Here is a 21,292-nt window from a genome sequence, read left to right as displayed (position 1 = left end):
CCCCCCACCCCCACCCCTCAAAAAATCGGCCTTTGGAGAGAAGGTAAATGCTCAGGAGGAGTCTCTGGGATGAATCTTTGAGAGCTCAATCTGGGGCAGAAATATTCTGGAACTGCTCCCGTTTGAGCGAACAGGCCCGGGAAACCGAGGCAGGACTCCCGCAGTCGCCAGCCCCAGCTGCGCGCCCATCGGGGGACAGAGCCCTGGGACAGAGCCGGGGGACTCAGCGCCCCCAGCTCCTGCGGATCTTAGGAGCGGCGCAGCTCCCGAGCGGAGGGAGAGGAGCGGCGGTGGGGGGAGCCCCTGCGCGACATCAAACGCCACCGAGACATCTCTGACCTCCGGGTCACGGCCCGCGAGCTGGTCCGGAGCCCACCCGGGGCGCCTGCGCTGGAAGCCAATTCCCAATGATTTAGGAAATCGCCCCAGCCCGGGGCTCGGGGCGGGCAGGAAAGGAGCGATTAAGGGCGAGGAGGAGAAGTGAGGCTTCCTCTGGAATGAGCACATTTGGAAGCCAGGCAGGAAGGGGGCAGGAAGCTGCTCTCATAAAACAATCTGACAATTACGTGTCAGTGGAGGAGAAGGGCTCTGGAAATTATGGGGCTGCCGCGCCGCACTCCGGGGCCCTCCCCTGGCGATTTCCTCAGGGCCGCAATAAGCTGCAAGAGGAAATTATATTTGGGGCCAGGTGTTTGTTCCTCCACGTTTGGGTTCAACTTGGGACCGCGAATTTTACGCTCACACGCGAAGGGAGACAATTCCCCGGTGCCTTTTTGTAAATCATGGGGGCTGCGCCTTGTCGGTCCAGCTGGACTGGCCCTTGGCGGTGTTGTCACTGTAGCCGGGTTACCAAAGCTTACTCCAGCCACGTGCTTCACCTGCATCCACTCACACAGCCCGACAGGATTCCCGGCCTAGCCAGGTTCACTGACTTGCCACTGATGTGTAGCTAGGGGTGGCAGGGCAAGATTTGAACCTAGGCATTCTGTCTCCAAAGCTTCACACTCCAAATCCACTTGAAAACATAGTTTATGGAGATTTTTCATAAGAGCAGCCAGGCCCATTATTTTATACATAGGACTGGAGGAAAGTAGACTGCTACCCAAACACAGGGACTGCCTTCTCCTTGTTCTTCACAATTACAAGACCCACTTTTGCCCCTGAAGATAGCATTTTATAGACTTGAATTCCAAATATATTTGCAGGGATTGGGGAGTAGTCCAGTGGTAGAGTACTTGTCTACCATGCATAAGGCCCTGGGTTCAATCTCCAACCTCACAAAAAGAAAAAGAAAAAAAACATGAATATATCTGCTGTCTTCTTGTGGGCTCTTGTAAGTCCATTTCAGATCCATTTAACAGAGTCCTGGAAGACCCTTGCCACTCCTTTTCTCTCCACTTTAGTTATGTTATCTATTCAGGGAGTCTATAAGAAAATCTGAGGGTCTCTAGGGCCACCTGAGAGAAGTCCAGAAAAATGATCAAATCCTGATTCCACCAATTGCTAGTTATGTGGCCTCAGACAACTAATTTCATTTTTCCTCATTTCCTCTGTAAGGTGGGATTGTTGCTGAAACAACCGGAGAGGATGTGACCCTGGGGGTCAGTGTTGCTTGCTTTGTTAGAGTATGCAAATTCTGCCCTGAGAGTCTCTTCCATTAACAAGCACCCCCAAGACACTGAGAATGCTGTGCTTTCCTCCTAGCTCAATTTTGTGAAGCCCCACATCACACATTAATTTTCATGCAATGAACTATACCTACTAAAACGATGATCTCCTTAGTCACTGAATTATTGCATGATTATTAATTACTTGAGAATACAAAGAGAGAGCTCCACAGTGGTCAAGAGTGAGGTCTTTGGACTTAAACTTGCAAGTTCAGATCCCATCTTTGTAACTTGGGCAAGTTACGTAATATCTCTGAACCTTCATTTTCTCATTTGTAAAAATACGGATAATATAGTTTTTAATCTCGTTATGAAAATATGAGCATAGGATAAAACAATGTGAAATTATTATGTGCTGCTTTCAGGTAATGACTAAGTGACAGCTGCTTTATTATTGTTATTGTTGTTGCATTGAAAATTGAACAAGGAAAAGGCACACGATCCTTGTCTTATGAGATAAAAATGAACAAATGTCCATGTTGGTCAGCATGTGGATAAAGGTAACTAAAGCAGCATTTAAAGTCCGTTAGAAGAAAGGTCTCAGTAAAATAGAAAATGGAGTGCCAAGTAGACTTGAGAAGATTCCATTAAGATGCCTGCATGTTGTACAAACGCCATTGAGAAACAAGTATCTGGTGAAGAAAAAAGAAAAAAAAAGAACATACAAGGTGGTGGTAGGTGGTAGGAGAACCTAAAAGGCTTAAATTGTTCAAATCATTCAGTTTTATGTTAACTCATTCAATAAAAGAACCTTCAGATGCATCTCTTTCCAGAGAGTTCCCAGGGGAGAGGACCTACCTTGCCTTTGGGCAACTCCTTTCCCAAAGTCCTGAAGAGACTGCTAGGCAACAAGCATCACCTCCCTGCTCTAGGGTCTCCACCGTGTGCAGAGAATCCTCTAGCACCTGTGTTGCCTGATAACTTTAAAATAGTATTTCATCTACATTTAGTTATTCACTCTTCATATTCCCTATCTATACTGACTACAAGCTTCTATTTTAATTTTTTTATAGTTGCAATCATGTCCTTGTCTACACATAGGAAATACTCAAATAAATTTCTGCTCCTTAGGATCTCCAAAGCTACTCCTTTGGATTTGAAGGAATAGTGTGGCATTCAAATAAAAAATAGAAGGGGCCAGGAGGGGGCAGTGATGGGGCAAAGCTTGCCAGAGAAAGGGAAATGTGGTTATTATCCTGGATGACTTCAGGACAGATAGAAAACATTTGGATTTAGCCCAGGAGAGGGTGCTACCTACTTCCAAGACAGCCTCTACAGGAAAGCCCAGCAAGGCCTGTCACCTGAAAAGAGGACAGGACTCAGGCTCCCATGCAGCCCTTTGGCCAGTAAGAAGGAAATGCTCTAACTTGCTTGGTCCTTCTTCGGTATCAGGAAGTTGTCTAATTTAGAAGGAGTCTAGGGAGGATGAGAACATTAAAAGAGCAGAGGCAAAAAGGACACAAAGATGTACAGATTCCAAAGTTTCATTTTAAGCATCTGTCCAGCAGCAAGCTGGGCTTGGGGGAGAATGCACAAACCCTTCCATTGCTACTTCTCCTACTAAGGTGGTTTCTGCAAAGATTTTGAGGAGACAGGAGGAGTGGTAAATGTAGGGCTGTGAGGTTAGATACCACAGGTATTGAATGAGCCCTAAATTTGGACCTTCTCCCAGCGCTTCTATAGGTATCTTCTTATTTCCAAAAATATTCAAAGACGCTTTTGTCTTTGTGGTGGAATAGTCTCTCTAGAGTCTGGGGTCTGGCAGATGGTATTCCTGAAACTTCTTCCCCCAAAGATATTAGTTAGGTTCCTCATTTCTCAAGAACTTATGCCCATACCTTAATTCAAAATAATTACTAGCATCTTTTCAGCAAGAAAGTGGAATTTTTGCCCCAAATAAAGTATTATCCTAAACCAGATCACTCGCCTGCTTCTGATTTGTCTTTTGAAAAGTCAAATACCATGCTCTTTCTGAATAGAAACCCAAATAACAAAAGAAACAAGTGAATAGGAAACAAAACTAAAGTCCAGCTGTGCTCCCAATGGGAACCTGAGTTTAAAAGCAGCCTGGACACTAACTGAAAATGCAGAAGGAGCTGCTTATACACACTATTTCACCTAGCAACTCCAGTTCTATGGCTTTCTCCTACCTATGTGTTGGCACACAGATGTATGGGAAAGAAAATCTGTTGCAGCAATGTTTATAATAGCAAAACTCTGCAAACAAATGTCCATTAACAGGAAACTGGTTAAATAAACTATGCTACATCTACTGCACAATGCAGTACTGTGCAGTCTGATAGAAATCAATGCATATACACCATTTTGGAAAGATGTTTAAAAGTATGATTGCATTTAAGCAAAGTATATTATAGTATGTAGTATATGCTTATTTATATTTTAAAATGAGATTATATGTAGTAAATATTATATAAATGGCAATATATATTTATTTTTTAATTTATTCTACCTTATTTTTTGAAAAGGGGCTCTCCACACATGGAAAAATCTCTAGGGAATACCTTGAAAGCTTTTCACGTAGGGACTTACGGGTGGTAGGACTGGGCACACAGAGCATATTTCACTACACATGGTTTTGTATTGCTTGAACATTTTTATATGTGTCACTTCTCTAAAAATAAAAACCAGCCTCAAGGAATGGTAGACACTCCTCTCAGCCTTTAGAAACTCTGTGGTCATCATTCATCTACATCTAGAGTCCAAGTGACAGAAACACAAAAGCAGAGGGCAGTGGTGTATAGGGGGACAAGTCTTTGCCACTAAGGGAACATGCGAACTCAAGCTACGTTCACTTCCATTATTTCCCCTTTTTGATAATCCGGCCATAAGGGAGCCTTACTACATTCGGCTTTCATGGAGAACGACCTGGACAATAACTGCAGTATCTTAGACTAACTCAAGCTTCCATGACTTGTCAGCAGGAATGGGCACATTGTTCAGAGCAGCTGAGAATGGCACTCTGGAGGGAAACTTAGACAGCTGTATGACTCAGGATTACGGTCAGCTGTGGAGACTAACAGCCCTCTAATGGGTAAGATAAAAGTTTGTTTCTCTCTCATATGAAACGGGGTGTGGTAGCTGCTACTTGGCTCCAATGATTCTATCAAGCATGGTCTTGACCAAGATAGTGGCACCTGCATTTCAGGCAGCAAGCCAGAGAAAGGCTTGAGAAAGAAAGTATGTGTATACACCTAATTTTAGCCCGCGGCCAGCACAGGCTTCATAAATGAAGGTTCAGTACATGAGAAATCCTTAAGGAGTTTTGAATTAAAGAGACAGACTCTAATTACCTTTAAACCAGCTCCAGGACGGCTTCTCCTAGCTCTGGACACAAGGATGTGTCTAAGTGCCTCTCGCCCAGCCAAGAAGGTAATTCAAATCACGTGCGAGGATGGCCTCCCACATCTAATGCCTCTCTAGGAGCTACCACTAGGCAAATTTACCTATTTGCATCAGCAAGAACTCAGTCTTATGGCCAAGTGGCTACATGCTCAGCTTAAAACTGGGAGTTCTGTTCCTACCAAAAGAAGGAAAGGACAGACACCAGGAGAGGACTGGTTTTCTCTAACACTGATCCAATAGACCTGCCCTCTCTACACACCAACTTTACTAAAAATAAGCTTGTTTGTCATCTCATCCTCTCAGTAAATGGCATTGGTAAGTACAAGTATCCTGCTTTGCCATCTACTCATATCCATGAGCTCAGGGAAACACTTAGAGAAAAGCGTTGCTAAGGCATTGGCCTTGAAGGGATGTTGAGACATCCTGGAATTTCATTCACCTCTCTGTCCCCATCTCTTTCACTGGCTTTAGAATCTTGACCATATTGGATAGGATATAGTAACTTACTGGGGACAGGAACCATGTCATTCTCACAATGGTTCCACAATAAACGTCAACAGAATACAGTAGAACTCGTCTGTGATGTAATTCAGACACTATTTCCTGTGAATGAGACAATATGCACAGGAATAGAATGCTATTTATGCTATGGGAAAGGCCCGTGAGGTTTCAGATTTAGGTTCAAGGGAAAAGGAATTCATTCATCGGTGATTATACTAGGTCACTGGGGACTGAGGATAGTAGAGTTAATAGTCATAAAGGAATCGTGGCTGCAGAGATTCCCAAGGTTTGGAAGGACTAGATCCTGTTCCGGAGCTGATGTGGCAGGCTTTTCAAGCATTCCAGGATAAGCCTGTCACCAACCTTCAGAGCCACTAGACTGGCGGTTTATTAACCTCTGCTCAGAGGGGACCTGAAACCTCCCTGCCCTGGCTCACCTATCATCTACTGTCAGGTCCTCCCAGACATAAGAAGATTCTTCATTAGGAGGACGGGAGAGAGCTCTTTTATATTTCCTTGGCTGCAGGCCTTCCAGTTACTAGTAAAAGGCCAAATTTAAACTCTGAAGTTAAACCTCCATGTTGTGGCCTCTTATGTTGTTAAAAACAAATTTATGGTTCTCCAATCAATAAATAGTGTAGGGTACAGATATAGCAGAAAAGAGCACTAGCAGAAAGACAACAGACTAAACGAGACCCCTGAAGATTACTCAGAGAGACGGAATCTTAGAGTTTGTCAGCAGGCTTCCCAGTGACAACGTAGACTTGCTTCGGTCTTGGGGATTGGCGATGGCTTCAGGTTCAGTGTTTGTGTAGCTTGATGCTGACCTCACCTGGATGCATCTTCTTGGCCCTTCTAGACAGGGTGCAGAGGTCATCCTGCCAGTGAAGGTCTCAAGCTGCTTTTCAACCTTATATATGCAATTCCTACTTGGCCTCCCCAACAAAGCCTCTCAAACACAATCCAACATCTACTCATTATTTTTTTATTGTTCTTGTTGTTGTTATTATTATTATTATTATGACTATTGTTATTTTGGTACTGGAGATTGAACCCAGGGCACTCTACCACTGAGCTACATTCCCAGACCATATTATTTATTCTTTATTTTGAGACAGGATCTCCACTAAGTTGCCCACACTGCCCTGGAACTTGTAATTCTCCTGCCTCACACTTCCAAGTCACTGGGATTACAGACATGCACCATCACATCTGGCCCAAGAGCCACTCTTTTGTCCCCTCCAAGTTTGCTTCTCCCACAATCTTCTCCATCTCACTAACCGGCCAGGGTATTATTCTGCAAAGTGCTCTTTCTGTCTGAAAGCCTCAGAGCCATCCCTGGCTCCAACTCTGACATCCCTCTCCCAAACCCTCAGGACATTCTATTGGCCCTGCCTTCAGAACGTATCCAGAATCTTATCACTTCCACTAGGACCCAGATTACAGGTTCTCGCCATTTCCACTAGTCCAGGTTATCACTTTCCCTAGTTCTAGATTACTCCAGACCTCCCATCTGGTCCTGAGACTCCCCCAAACCACGTGTCCCAGTCTCCCTGCCACGGCAGCCAGAAGTCTTTCCAAAGGGGTCACTGGTCCCTCAAGGGGCCTCCCCATTTCACATGGAGTAAAAGGCAAAGTCTGCCTAAGGCCTCCACACCCTCCCTGGCCTGCCCCTGGCCCCGACTGTCCCTCCTACAGCCTCCTCTAACTTCTCTGGCTCACTCAGCTCGGCCTCCCTGCCAGGCCTGTGCACTCAGTACTGCAGCTGCCTTTCCTCTGGCTCTCTGCATCCTTCAAGTCACATCCTTCAGGAAGCTTCACTGAGAATCCCATTATTCTACTTTCAGTTTCTTCATAATACTCACCCTCGCTTGACAGAATATGCGTTGATTTTTACTGTCTGTCTCCCTTCCCACTGGAATGTATGTTCCACAGATACAGCTTTTCTCCGCCTGGTACAGAGTGGATAAATATTTTTAAAATGAACAATGTTGCACATTGCCCAGATAATGTTCATTCTAAGTCAAAACAAATAGCAATGACTATAACAAAACACTCAAATGGGTATAATGTGCTTTTTTAAAATAACTATCATTTTTTAAAGAACAGAAAAAAATTATTTGTTGGATAAATGAGGAGGAAAAATCATTTATTGAAGGTCAACTTTGTCTCAGGCACTATTCTAGTTCTGAAAGTATAGAATCAAGCCAGGGAAGCACTTGAAAGTGGGATAGAGGTAGAAATTGAAGAAGCTGGGAAGAATACCATAAAAAAGCAAACAGATAAATGAATACGATAATTTCAAGTAATTACAAATAAGATATGTTTTACAGAAAGTTTATTGAAAATGACCAATAAAAATGTACCTATATGGGCTCGGGTTATGGCTCAGTGGTACAGTGCTTGCCTATCACGTGTGAGGCCCTGGGTTCGATTCTCAGCACTGCATATAAATAAATTTTAAAAAGGTCTATTGACAACTAAAAAAAATTAAAAGAAAAAAATTTTTTAAAAAATGTACCTGTAATCCCAGTGGCTTGGGAGGCTGAGACAGGAGGATCGATTTAAAGCCAGCCTCAGCAAAAGCAAGGCCCTAAGCAACTCAGGGAGACCCTGTTTCCAATAAAATAAAATAAAAGGCAGGGGTAAAGCACTCCTGGATTCAATCCCCCAGTACCAAAAAAAAAAGAAAAAGTAACTGTTTTATGTAAGGGAGACCTATGAGTCTTCTTCCCCAACCGACCCCACCTGAAAAATCTTGCACTTTAAATAAAATACATTTATATTTCCTATATCTTAAATTAATATAAACTGCTTGTCTTAGAGCAGCTACTTTATAACTTCTACAAAATGATAAGCTATACTTTGTCAGAGATAAGATCTGTAGCATGGGGTTAGCAGTTGATATTGTCCTCTGCCATGCGCCTAAACGGTACTCATTAGAAATTAGTTGATGACTTCTCACAGGTCTTCAGAAGTGAGTGTCTGCAGTTCTTTCCGACCTACCCTTGAATCTTTGTGGCTATTTCGGCACGCTGCTGAGAAGTTGCATGCTTTTATTTTAGTAGAGTTGGTGAAGATTCCATATGGATTCCTCTGTTCTTAAAACTGAATGAAAACACAGAACCCCTTAAAATAAAAATAGACGTGTTTGGGAACCACGGGGGAAATGCTGCTTGTTCTCTGGGCATTCAGCTTTTGCTATCCCTTGTGGTGGGAACCCACACTGTCATTCCAATTTCCTATAAACTTGGCAGGACTCCGTGTCCATTTGGAATTGTAATAGCCCGGATTTCAGTTTGGGGAGGAAGGAAGGAGTCATTGCATTCCACTGAAGAGTCCTCCAGCGGAATCCCAAGAAGCCAAAGCTTAAATGTCAATATTCTCCCAAAGGAAGAGATGGATCCATCTAATGAGTTTACCTGGTTAATGCTCCATAACCAGTTCTGGCAGGTTCTCTGGTCTTCTTTCAGTAATGTTGCTTATTGGAGAAAATTCTGGTTCCTGTACTAGCTTGCTTGCTTCCCACCCCTGCCCCCCACCATACACAGAATTTTTTGGACTAAATACCCCAGGCGTTTCAGCCTGAGAGTTCCGGGATGTGTACATTCTTGCTGCTCATTCCCCACTCCTGCAAGCTTCCTGATTTAGAATGTGAGAATAGCAAGGAAGGCCACCAATGTGCCCTCACCAGGTCTAACATCCTGCTGTCACAGTCAGACAAAGAGAGAAATCCTCCTCTGCTGGGGGCAGACAGGAGATGTCTCTTGGGTTTGGAAGAGGCCTGGGTGAGAGTCAGGTTATGGGAGATGATAAATTCTAAGGTTTGCTGAAGGCTGATCAAACCCCGAGTCTCTAGCTATTGCTTCCCTCTCCTCCATTTTTAGTTCCAAGCAAGTGATTTGCGTGTAAGCAGTTACATTCCACAAGCAAGTCATTTCCTTTTCCTGTGGGAAGGCAACTGGGAACAGAGGGAGAAACACATACCTCTTCAGAAAAGCAGAACTGCGGTCAGGCCTCCGTAGACCCTCAGCCTCTTCACCTCGGGCTCCGCTCCTCCCTGCTTGATGTAAACACCTTGTGAAGCTCTCACATCGCATGTTAAAGATACATGCTTCTTTCCCCAGCAAAATTATGGATAGGTTTTTATTTTGTTCATAGGTTTGGTTTATTTCTATGGTGCTGGGGATGAAACCCGGGCCCATGAAACCCGGAGCCCTGCACATGCTCTACCACTGAGCTTTATACCTAGCTGGGAAGGATTTTTAAATTTTCCTTCCAAATTTATTTGGCTCCGAGGAACTGAGTTCTAAATATTTCTTGGGAAGTGAGAAAATCTAACCTACACATTGTTTTCAAATGCATTGAAGTCTTTTTTGTGTGTGGTACTAGGAATTGAACCCAAGGCCTCAGGCATACTAGCAACAGAGCTTTCAGTGAACACTAAACCTACCAACTGATAGAGTTGGCATGATGTCATCTACTGTGGCACTGAATTAGTATTCACTAATTTAAATTTTGAGAGTTTTCACATATTAGAAAATACATTTATATTTTGTTGTATGGAATTATAAATGTTATATTATATGATTATAAAAACCTATATGTGTAAATTTTTTCAGGGTTAAACATTGCCATAAACCCTTAAAATCTATTGACCTTGAGCTCTGAGTCTACAGAACCTAAATACAGACAGTAAATTGGGAGGCAAATAGTCCTTTTCTAAAACAAAAGCAACAATAATAAATATAAAATATAAGCATAAAAAGTCATTGCAAATCCAGGCTAGTGAATGGATTAACATGTTCAGAAGGCGGTTCTGCGGAGGTGTCCCTGCCAGCCTGGAGGCTCTGACAGAAGCCCTGGATCGCTCCCCACTCCCCACAGCCCACCAGCCTTGCCATAGGAAGCCGTAATCCCACCACATCGGCTTATATTTCAGGCCCACTCTCTATCCCCGGGGACTCTCCTCCAGGCTGTCCTTCCTAAACCACTTGAATCTCATTTCTCCAGCAGCTGATTTTTTTTTTTTTTCCAAGATGTTAACAATTTCTGTGGAACCATCTGGATGTTATTAAGAAAGTGTCCCGGGTCCTCTGAGGCAGTTGGCTGTGGCCTCTTGCCTTGTTTCCTGTGTCCTGGATGTCTAAGTTGACTTTCATAAGAAATTTGGAATATTAGCTTAAAAAAAGAAACAGTCAATATTTTTCAGGCGTTGAGCTCTTGCAGCCCAATTTCTCCAGTTGGGACTTTGCATTTTCAAGTTCCCATCTTTGGCCCCTGCTCTGGGAAGGATGAAGCACGTCTGTTTTAAAAACAGAAGGCACCAGTGGTCAGGGGTGAACCAGAAATCCAATCTTCCCCGCCCTCCCCAGTTGGCCTCACAAAACCTTCCTTATGTTGTGGCTGCTGCTTGGCCATTTCCACACCCGCAGCCCTGCTCCAAACTGAGACCCCGAATCTCGGTCCAAAAGTAAACACTAGTTAGTTCAGCCCTGTAAGGTTCTCTCCAAGCATCCTTGAGGGAAAATAATGGCACAGAGACAAAAAAGAAAAAGGGGCTAGGCAGAGGATGATGATTCCTTGGTTACATGGGGTAATGCGAGTAGGTGGGCAATAGGGGAGATTATGCTCCTCTAACCACTAGCCAGGAGCAGCTGGAAACTCAAAAAAGAAGCTGCCATGAACCCATTTGCCTGTTCAGAGCCTGCAATGGGATTAGGGCACAGGCTCACCTCACTTCCTGTTTTTTACCGGAAATTCATGGGCTGTGCTCTGAGTTTTAAGCCTTGACCATCTGCCTTCCCCCACTGAAGGCACCCATGCCCCTCCCACTTCAGCCTCAACCAACTTGCATCTCATTACCCTTCAATTTTATTAATGAAGTTAGTACTAACTCTCTAAGAGATTGCATTGATTGATTGATTTTTTTTTTTTTTTTTTGCAGTGCTGGGGATTAAACCCAGGGCATCACAAATGCTAGGCTAGTGCTCTAACACTGAGCTACACCCCCAGAACCTCTCTGGAAGATTTTAAGAGCTCCCTGTAAATGTTATTGTAACAGTGGTCCACTTTATGCTTTGAATGTAGCTTTTGCTGCTCTGCCACTACAACTGATTTTTTTTTTTAAATGGACATGTTTCTTTCTCTTCCTCTCTCCCAGCTCCTTCCTAATCTCTCCCCATCACTAATTTCAGAGGAAATAGCATTACCTTTCTTCCCCATCCTTGGCAGATTTATCTATGCTTGAATATACACCCTCCATTGGAAGGAAGTAATCCAGACTTTGGGAGTGGCACCAGAAGATCTCAGAAATGACCATCTCCCAAATTAACAAGTGGATTACAACTCCAACAGAGAACATGTGGAATGTAGCCTTTGAATCATCTCTTTAAAATCCTCCTGTTCCTGCTGATGGGCAGAATCACAGCCTCTGGGACAGGAGTCCCCTGTGTTTCTCCTTTGCTAGCAAAGCAATAAACCTTCTTTTTCCTTTTTTTTTTTTCTCAAAACCTTGTCCTCATTATTGGATTGGCATCAGGGACAAGAACTAAGCTTTCAGCAACACTATGACATCAGACAGTATGTTCAGAAGCAAGCACAAGCCCAGAATGACTTTCCTGGAAGACAAGCAGCCTGCCTCTCCCCCTCTGATGCTGGTGGGCCTAAGAGAAGTTTAAGGGAATCAAACAACTCACTCTTCACAGAGGATTCACTCAGGAGACAGGGTAATGCCTCGATATTCCTAATTTTCTTGTCACAATCCACCAGAATTTACCATTGTCTATTAGGTATATTATAGATGCTCAATAAGTGATCTCCTTTCCCAGTATTTTCATTTTGGAATAGCTCAAGCTACAAAAAAATTAAAATAATTCTATGAATCCTTGTATATCTTTAACCTAGAACATCAATGATTAAAATATTGCAACATTTGCTTTCTCCCAATACTTTACTTTCTGATCCATTTGAAAGAAAAGTGCAAATATCATCCCTAAGTACTTCATCCTTAAATAATCTCTCAATATTTCCACAACACCACTATCACATCCAAGAAATTTAACAGTGAAAAAATAGTGACTGATGGATACTTCATTCAAATTTCCCCAATGGATTGATATCCTTTACAATTTTTTTTTAAATTTTACATATAATTCACATATCATAAAATTTGCCCTATGTAAGTGTGCAATTCAGGTTTCTAATATATTCATCACATATACAATCGTCACCACTGATTTCAAAATATTTTCATAATTGCAGAAAGAAATCCTATACCCATTAACAGTCACACCCATCTCCTCTCCCCTCTGCTCTTGGCAACACTAATCTACTTTCTGTTGCTGTGGATTTACTTATTCTGGACATTTCCTAGAAGTGGAATTGTACAATAGGTGTTCTTTTTCTGTCTGGCTTCTTTCCCTTAGCACATTGTTTTCAAGATTCACTCTTGCATCTGTACTTCATTCCTATTTCTGACTGATTAATATTTCATTGCATGGATCTGTCACAATTTGTAGGTGCATCGGTTGATGGACACTTGGATTGTTCCACAGCTTTTTTTATTTATTTTTTATTTTTTACTCAAACTGTCCTGAATTTGAGAAATGGAATCTAATCAAGAACTACACAATGCATGTAATTGTTATGTCTCTAGTTTCCTTTAATCTAGATTCTACAACATTGACTTTAGAATGTTCATCCATGTCTCACGACATTCTTCTCAACTGTTTTTCTTTTTATCTTTTATAACAGAATTTTTTTTGGGGGGGGGTATTAGGATGGAATCTAGAGCCTCACACATGCTAGGCAAGGCTCTACTACTAAGCCAAACCCCAGCCCTTTTAATTTTTTATTTTGAGACAGAGTCTGGCTAAATTATACAGGCTGACTTTCAATTTACAATCCTCCTGCCTCAACCTCCTGAGTAGCTGGGATTATAGGCTGCACCATCATAACAGGCTCAATGGTTTGAAAATTAGAGGTTGTTTTGGAGAAGTCTTCATAGATTTGTCTGAGTGCTTCCTATTATTTGATTCAGGTTAGACAATTTGGGCAACAATATCCCCCAAAGTGGTTGTGTATTTCTATTGCATCACTCTGGAAGGCACACATCACATTGTCTTATGGTTGGTGATGCTAAATTTGGTCAGTTGGTTAGATGATATTTACCAGATCTCCCACTGGAAACACACAGGAAACTGAGGAAGAAACTGAATGAACCCTCTAGCTTTACTTGCTTTTAGTCGCTTGTTTTCATCAACAATTTCAGAGCTCAGGTAGCTAAAAGCAGTATACTGCACTCTCTTGGTCCTCCGTCAGCTTCATTGTAGATAACGCCTCTGACACATGGGTCACATGGTAATGGCTGCCTACGTTGTTTTCAGGAATTCTGTAGCTTAAACTCGTTGAAACCACTGACCCTTCACTGGGACCTGTGCAAGTATCAGATGCGTAACCTTCTGACGTCAGAGAGTCAAAAGTCCACCGTCACGGTGCCAACATGCCCATTTTCTGGGCATGTGTCCTATTAAGAACCATGACGTTTGATGACTTGTGCTCAGACCACTGATAACTGCACTTTTCTTTACGCCCCTCACCCACTGTTCCCCACACCTCTGACCACTATTTCTTCATTCCATAAATACTCCAAAGGCCCTATTCTTGGAAAAGCAGATTTTGATACTTGGGTCTCTTGTCTCCTCGAGTCTGGCATCTCATGAATAAACTTTTTCTTTTGCAAAACCTATTATTTCAGTGATAGGCATAATATTGCATGGCCTGGTTCCATAGCACACACTTTCCCTTTGTATAATAATAAAGTTAAGTGATATTAACATAAGCAATCTTTAAGACTATGTGAATATCTTATTTTCCAATATTCTTTAACCGTATATATTTTTTTCTTTTCTGCAATTCTGGGCTGGAATGCAGGCCTTCACACCTGCCAGGCATGCACTCCACCACTGAGCTGCATTCCAGCCCCTGACCAAGGGTTTCAACGGGCAACAATGCCACTGTCTGCATCAACTGCGGTCATGCGTTGCTTAACAACAGGCATACATTCTGGGAAACCCGTGCTAGGTGACATCCTCCTTTGTGAGTATTGCAGTGTGCTTACATAAACGGAGACAGCTACAATGTCTCTGGACAATCTAAAGGAACCACCATTGTATACGTAGTTGATTGTTGACTGAAACATCAGTGCACTATAATTCGTTCCCTCCCTTCCTTTTTTCTTCCTTTCTTTGTCCTTCCTTCTTCCTTTGTCCCTCCATCCAGCTTTCTTTTTCTTTTCCCTCCCTGTCTTCCTTCCTCCCTCCTTTGGTAGTCCTGCCTTAGTTAATTGGCATTTTGTAAAAAAAAAAGTTTCCTCTACTAGCCACACCCCCCACCATCTTTTTAATCACCACTCTGAACTCAGTATTTTATTTTTTTGTTACCATAACTGTGTCACAATCAACATCACTGTCATTACTCTTCTGATACTCAAACTGTCCTGAATTTGGAAAATGGGATCCACTTTGGGCGAGCTCATCTGTCTTTTTGACATGTACCCATTCGTTTTTTAAGCACATCTTTGCTTTGGGACTCAGGATACAGGAAAAAACTGAAATCCAAAGTGTTTTTCCTCCTCTTGCCCAGTCACTCAACGCTCCACTTCTGACAGCAGAAGTGTGTGGGATTTTCCCGCTATGCCAAGCAATTCTCCAGCAGACACCATCGAGAGTCCTCTAATTCAATCCAATGATGATATTCTCTACATGCAGATGGCATCAGATCCCTCAGTTTAAGGGTTCAATCCACAAGACTGCCTCTATTTCAGATGTCAATCACAAGCCCCAGGTTGTGACCTGCATGCTTCCGACTGACTGGCTATAAATCAGGGTACCTACAGATGCCCTCTTCAGGCTTGATTAATGTGCTAGAGCAGCTCATAGAACTCAGGGAAACATGTCACTTAAGTTAACCTAGTTATTACAAAGGTTATTTTAAAGGATACAAAGGATCAGGCAGAGGAAAGACGAGGCCTGGATATCTCTAGCACAGGAATGAGTTCTTATCCATCAGCCTGGAAACCCCCAAAGCCAGTCCTTTTAGTTTTTTATGAAGGCTTCATTATGTAGGCACGATTGATTAAATCATTGGCCAGTACTGATCAATTCAACCCTGAGTTCCTCTCCCCTCCCTGAGTTGGGAGGTGATACTAAAATTTCCAACCCTCTTATCACATGGCTAGTTCTCCTGGCAACCAGTGTCTCATCTTGTGGTTATCTAGAACTTTCCAAAAATCACTTCATTAACAAAAACTCATACATTTTTTTCTGTCTCTACAGTGCTCTGGTGTGGGGTCCAAGAATCTGAATTTTAAACATTTTCCCAAGTGATTCTAAAGCAGATAGCTCCCTGATCATACATGGAAGAACCACTTCTCCATCCTTTTGTACCTATTTTGGGTATTTAAAAAAAATTTATTTGGAGATGGACACAATGCCTTTATTTTATTCATTTATTTTTATGTGGTGCTGAGTATGGAATCCAGTGCTTCACACGTACTAGGCAAGCGCTCTACCACTGAGCTACAATCCCAGCCCCCTACTAGATATTTGATAGATTCCCCCCTCTTTACCTTCCCCCCCTTTTTTTTTTTTTGGTGTTGACATTGAACTCAGGACTCAAATGCCCCTTTGCCAGGCTTGCCTTCCCTGACACTCTGACCACAGTCAGCCCCTCCTGTTACCTGCTCTCATCGTATCCTGTGATTCTTCAGAGCCCACAGCAAACCTGACAATTACATAGCTTTGGCTTGTAATGAGATGCTTAATATCTGCCTCTCTGGTGGAATGGAAGCACCAGAGGGCATCACTAGGGTCTTTCAACAAGCCCCGTACCCAGCAGCACGGTATCTGCACATAATGGGCAATCAATAAACGTCTATTGAACTAATGCACAAATGAGGAAATTAATACTGACTTTATTGCTAAACAAAGACTGAACAAGATGCAGAATTCATAAATAATGAATACAGAATCAAGTTCATTATCGGTATGAATAATTGGATACCCCACTTCCTGTTCTCATCATCTTTCCTGGGGTCCTTGGAATGATAGTTTGCAAAGAGGAAATTGCACTTTTAATGACAAATTTGGGGACAATCTGCTTAGAATAGGCAGGAATTCATAATGAAATTGCGGCCTCACTCAGGCCTCTCCTCTCACTTCCTTCCCTCCTGGCTTCAGTTGTCAACTTGCACGGAAGCAATCACATCTCTCCTTGCTGCAGCCTGCCAATATTTTCAAACCAGCACCAAGCAGGAGAGCTTCTGGCTGGGGAGTAAGGGTGCTTCCTTTGGGCCATTGGGAATTGAATGTGTTCCCCCTTCGTGTGCACTTCCATGCCTGCACGAAACTCCTTTATAATTTAACGTCAGGCCAAATAAGCCCTGAATTACACAACCAGAGTTTATGCTCATATATTTATGGTCAGGTGGGGAGTAGGGTTGTTTTGTTTTCAGTATTTATTTCTGCAAAGTGGCTCTGACTCTTCAAAAAAAAAAAAAAAACTGAAAGAATTCATGTAAAGGAGCAAGAACAGGAACCATTTCTATAAAGATTTCCAGAACTATATAGTGACCCTGAACTTGAAGCAGCAGCAGAGTGCTAAGTCGGTGTAGGCCCCTGCAAACCGAGTTCTCAAGATGTGTCTCCTTCAGAACTCTGCTCCCAGCACATTAGGGAACAAAGACTTGTATACTTTTCAACTCTTCAATTTTAGCTACCTAAAAGAGCACCCTACTATCTGAAACCTCCACATCTCAGAAATCATTAAGAGAAGGGGCTGGGGTTGGAGTTCAATGGTAGACCACTTGCCTAGCATGTGTGAGGCCCTGGGTTCTATCCCCAGCACCGCATAACTAAATAAACAAAATAAAGGCATTGTTTCCATCTACAGCTAAAAATATTTTTAAAAAGAAAGAAATCATTAAGAGAGATATGCGTAATGATTCTTGCAAATCTGGTCAATTTTATTTTCTTATGATGTAGTGCTTGGTTTTGGTATTGTCCTAGATTCAGAACTGAGAAGGCGCAGTGCCAGTGGTGGGTAACCTGGCACTAGGATTGGATCTTCCATGTATTGAACCCCTTTTCTGAAATCTCAAGACCCTGCTCCACCAGTTACTAGCTGAGTGATGTAGAACATGGTTCTTCTTCTCTGTGCCTCAGTGTGCTCCACTATAAGATTCAGATAGTAATATATACTGGGGATCATGGGCAGTTCATGTGATGCCCTGAGGATCTGAAATGAATGAGACATTGTTGCTCCCAATAATAATGACAGTAATACAAAGAATAACAATGATAGTAGCAATCACTATTGAACATTTACTATGTGCCAAGGACTAGGTTAAACATTTTACATGAATTATTTTAATACTCAAAGTAATCATTAAGATAGGTACTATTAATGTCTCCATTTTATAAATCAGTAAACTGAGGCTCAAATAAATGGTCTTGCCCAATGTCATCAAATGAATAAACAGTGAAACCAGGATTTGAATCTAGCTAGTCTAACTAGGAAGTCCAAGCTCTTGATATCTGCTGCTCCTTTAAGGAGGTTCTCAGTCATTTGGGAGTGAAGGTAGAGAGTGGGAAGAAGGAAGGCATGAGAAGCAAATAATTAGATAAACTGTGTTTCAGAGTCTCTTGCATTTTTATAGTATGGAGTGCATTGACTGGGAAGGGCCATCCATCACTCAGGGAGTCTAGGGGGTGAGACTGTGTTAGGCTTTGAATAATGCAGAGGAGCTCGGCTGGCATTCTGAGTCCGGAGCTGGGATGGGGGAGGAGAAAGAAAGAGAGTAGGCAAAACACTGAGCCTGTGAAAAGGCGAGAAAGAGGAGAAATATGGCGGCATGACCAAGACATAACAGGCTAGATAGAGCTGACACATGGAACACGCAGGACAGGTACGAAAAGGAAGGAGGGGGAGTCAGAGAGGTCTGAAAGCCAAGAAAAATAGGCTTTGTCCACTGAGGAGTTGATGCCTTTAGGGTCACAAATGGACCTGGATGTAAGGAAGAGGTGGGAAAGAAGAAGAGAGAACCCACTCGAGTGAAGAATGGAAGAGGATGAAACCTGAGGAAGGGGGACAGTGGGGAGGCTGCTAGAATAGTCCAGCCAAGAGGTGAGAGGACCAGAATGGGAAGGTCAGCAGAAAGAATGAAGAGGAAGGAAGACCCATTTGGACATTTAAAGTCACTGATTAAGAAGGAAGCCAGTCTTCGAAGAGCCCCAGTGATGCATCAGAACTGGGTTAGATGCTCATTATCACGTTTATCCCTCCCAACAGCCCTTTGAGATGGGTACCATCAGCAAGCCAATTTCAGGGAGCACCAGTGTTGGCTGTGGGAGGTTAAGGAGCTCACTCAGGCCACGTGGTGAGTGGGATGTGGAGCCAGGATTGGAGTCCAAGCAAAGCATGTTTCCTACTGTTCTCAAGGCAGGAGGAAAGGGAGAGGGAGAAAGGGGCTGAACACGAGGCTCGGGTTTCTTGCTCGGGAGACCAGATGAATGGTAAGGCCATTAACTGAGATATATATGTGTGTAGGGAAAGATGAGATGCTCCGAACTTGACACCCTGGAACAGGACATCCTGCTGGTGCCATACAGAAGATAACTGGAAATATGGAAAGCACTGGGCTGGGAACATAAAATAAATCTTTTGGTTGAAGCCATCAGGAGAGATGAAATCAGAGTGTGAGGGGAGCTGGGCCTGGAACTCCAGGAACACTGGAGGGGTTCAGGGCCAACCAAGGAGCAGAAGCCAGAGGGCAGCCTGACAAGGAGCAGGCCGAGAGACCCGAGAAAGGCCACGGCAGGAACGGGTGAGGAGTGGGTTGCAAGAAGGGCAAAGTGACCAGCCATCTAGTTCAGCCCAGAATCAAGCAAGAAAAGAATGAGGTGTTCCCTGCACTTAGCAGTTAGGATGTCACCAGTGGTCGGGGTGAGAACCCAATACTCTTTACCCTTCGGCAGAGTCCATCTTGGCCTACGACAGGGGCAGCATGGCAGCTAGAGGCAACGACAGGCTCTCAGGTCTCTGCTGATCTGTAACTAGTACGACACAAACCTGTTGGTAGGTGGAGGGGAGAAGCCAACAGAGATGGAGGCGCTGGGTCAAGGAGAGAAACCAGAAATCCTGGGTGCATGGGAGGAAAAGAAATGAGAACGAGAGGATCTGCTACTACAATGTGTGAAACTGCTATCCTAAATGAAGGCATTAATAGTGTTTCAGTTAATTGCCACATAGGAGCTGCCATGTAGATGAAGAGAACAGAGAGAAAAGCCCAGAGACAGACCTGTGTGTGTGTGTGTGTGTGTGTGTGTGTGTGTAAGAATTTAGCAAATGAAATAGAAAATGCTATTTCAAATTGATAGGAGAAGGAAAGCTTCTTCAACATATAGTCTGTCAAATTATTTAGGGGAAAACTTTCCTCCTCCTCCTCCTCCTCCTGCTTCTTCTTCTTTTTGGTACTGGGGATTAAACTCAGGGGCACTCAACCACTGAGCCACATCCCCAGCCTTATTTTGTATTTTATTTAGAGACAGAGTCTCACTGAGTTGCTTAGCCCCTCACTTTTGCTGAGGCTGCCTTTGAACTTGCGATCCTCCGGCCTCAGCTTCCCAAGCCACTGGGATTACAGTTGTTCGCCACCGCACCTGGCATGTTCTTCTTATAATATACCAAAACAAATCCCAGATGGATTGAAGGTTTAAATCTATGACATGACACCATACATGAAGATATCAGAAAAGAATATGGGGAAGGAGTAATACAATCTGGGATGGGGAGAGTTTCTCTAAATGTCTGAGTATGTCCAGTGAAACCTGAACTAGCAATCAGAGTTTGGCTCTGTTTAGTAAATGGGTGGACCACTGCAGCTTGTGTGGGTTGAGAGGCAAGAGCAGGTATATATTTGAGAACTTGATTTGCCTGGAGGTAAAAAGGCCTCCAGGCAGGAACTGCTGCCCGTCACTTGGAGTGGCAGAAAAGAGTGAACAGACAGATACTGGTTGAAATGGACAGGGCAGCAGGGAGGTGTCAAGGCCTCCTGTCCTCAAAGATTCAAGGGCAGAACATGCAGCAGCAGAAGTCATAACCACCTCACCTGCTGGAGGATTCCTTGTCTATATGAGGCTGGTTCCATGAAGAAGTTGATAAGGAATTTTTCAGAAGGAGGATTCTAGGAAGACAGTGGTGGTAGTATAACCTTTGAATCTCCCTGAACCCCCACAAACAATCAAACAAAAACAGCTAAACCAAAAAAGCATAGAAGACATTTACAGCGAAACTAGATTAAATATGGTAACAAACTCTGAACTGGATCTGATTTCCAGTCTTTGTATCAGGATGGTCTTTGATTTACTTTGGACAGTGGCATGTGGTAGAAGTCACATTGCTTAACTCTGAAGCCTCAGCCTGGGGGCTTTTCAAGCAATCAGGCTCACCTGGAAGGAAGAGACACCTCTGAGTTCAAGGGTAGTTTTTAAAAGTTGCCTTCTGATGAGGACAGAAAACTGACACAATATTTTTAAAAACTAATAAATAAGGTAAAGCATTTCACCTTTCTTTCTTCCTTTCTTTCTTTCTTCCTTCCTTCCTTCCTTTCTTCTTTCTTTCCTTCTTTCCTTCCTTCCTTCCTTCCTTCCTTCCTTCCTTCCTTCCTTCCTTCCTTCCTTCCTTCCTTTCCTTCCTCCTTC

General features: G+C 43.2%; 1 long non-coding RNA gene across 3 annotated transcripts in view; it reads right to left on the bottom strand.

The window, feature by feature from the left end:
* LOC125619113 overlaps nt 1–21,292 on the bottom strand; it is a 59,890-nt gene that overhangs the window by 8,545 nt on the left and 30,053 nt on the right. Inside the window, exons 3-5 of one of the 3 annotated variants that reach the window (XR_007350608.1) lie at nt 9,519–9,594; nt 7,397–7,483; nt 443–2,299 (exon numbers count right to left, since the gene is read on the bottom strand). This is a non-coding gene — a long non-coding RNA (uncharacterized LOC125619113). Of the gene's footprint in view, nt 1–442; nt 2,300–7,396; nt 7,484–9,518; nt 9,595–21,292 lie in introns of those variants that run through there. The other 2 variants (XR_007350609.1, XR_007350610.1) reach the window with 2 other exon arrangements.

The sequence above is a fragment of the Marmota marmota genome, unplaced genomic scaffold (genome assembly GCF_001458135.2).
Source record: "Marmota marmota marmota unplaced genomic scaffold, marMar, whole genome shotgun sequence".
Taxonomy (NCBI): Eukaryota; Metazoa; Chordata; class Mammalia; order Rodentia; family Sciuridae; genus Marmota; species Marmota marmota.
The sequence above is the reverse complement of the archived record's forward strand: the minus strand, read 5'-3'. Positions and strand labels throughout refer to the sequence as shown.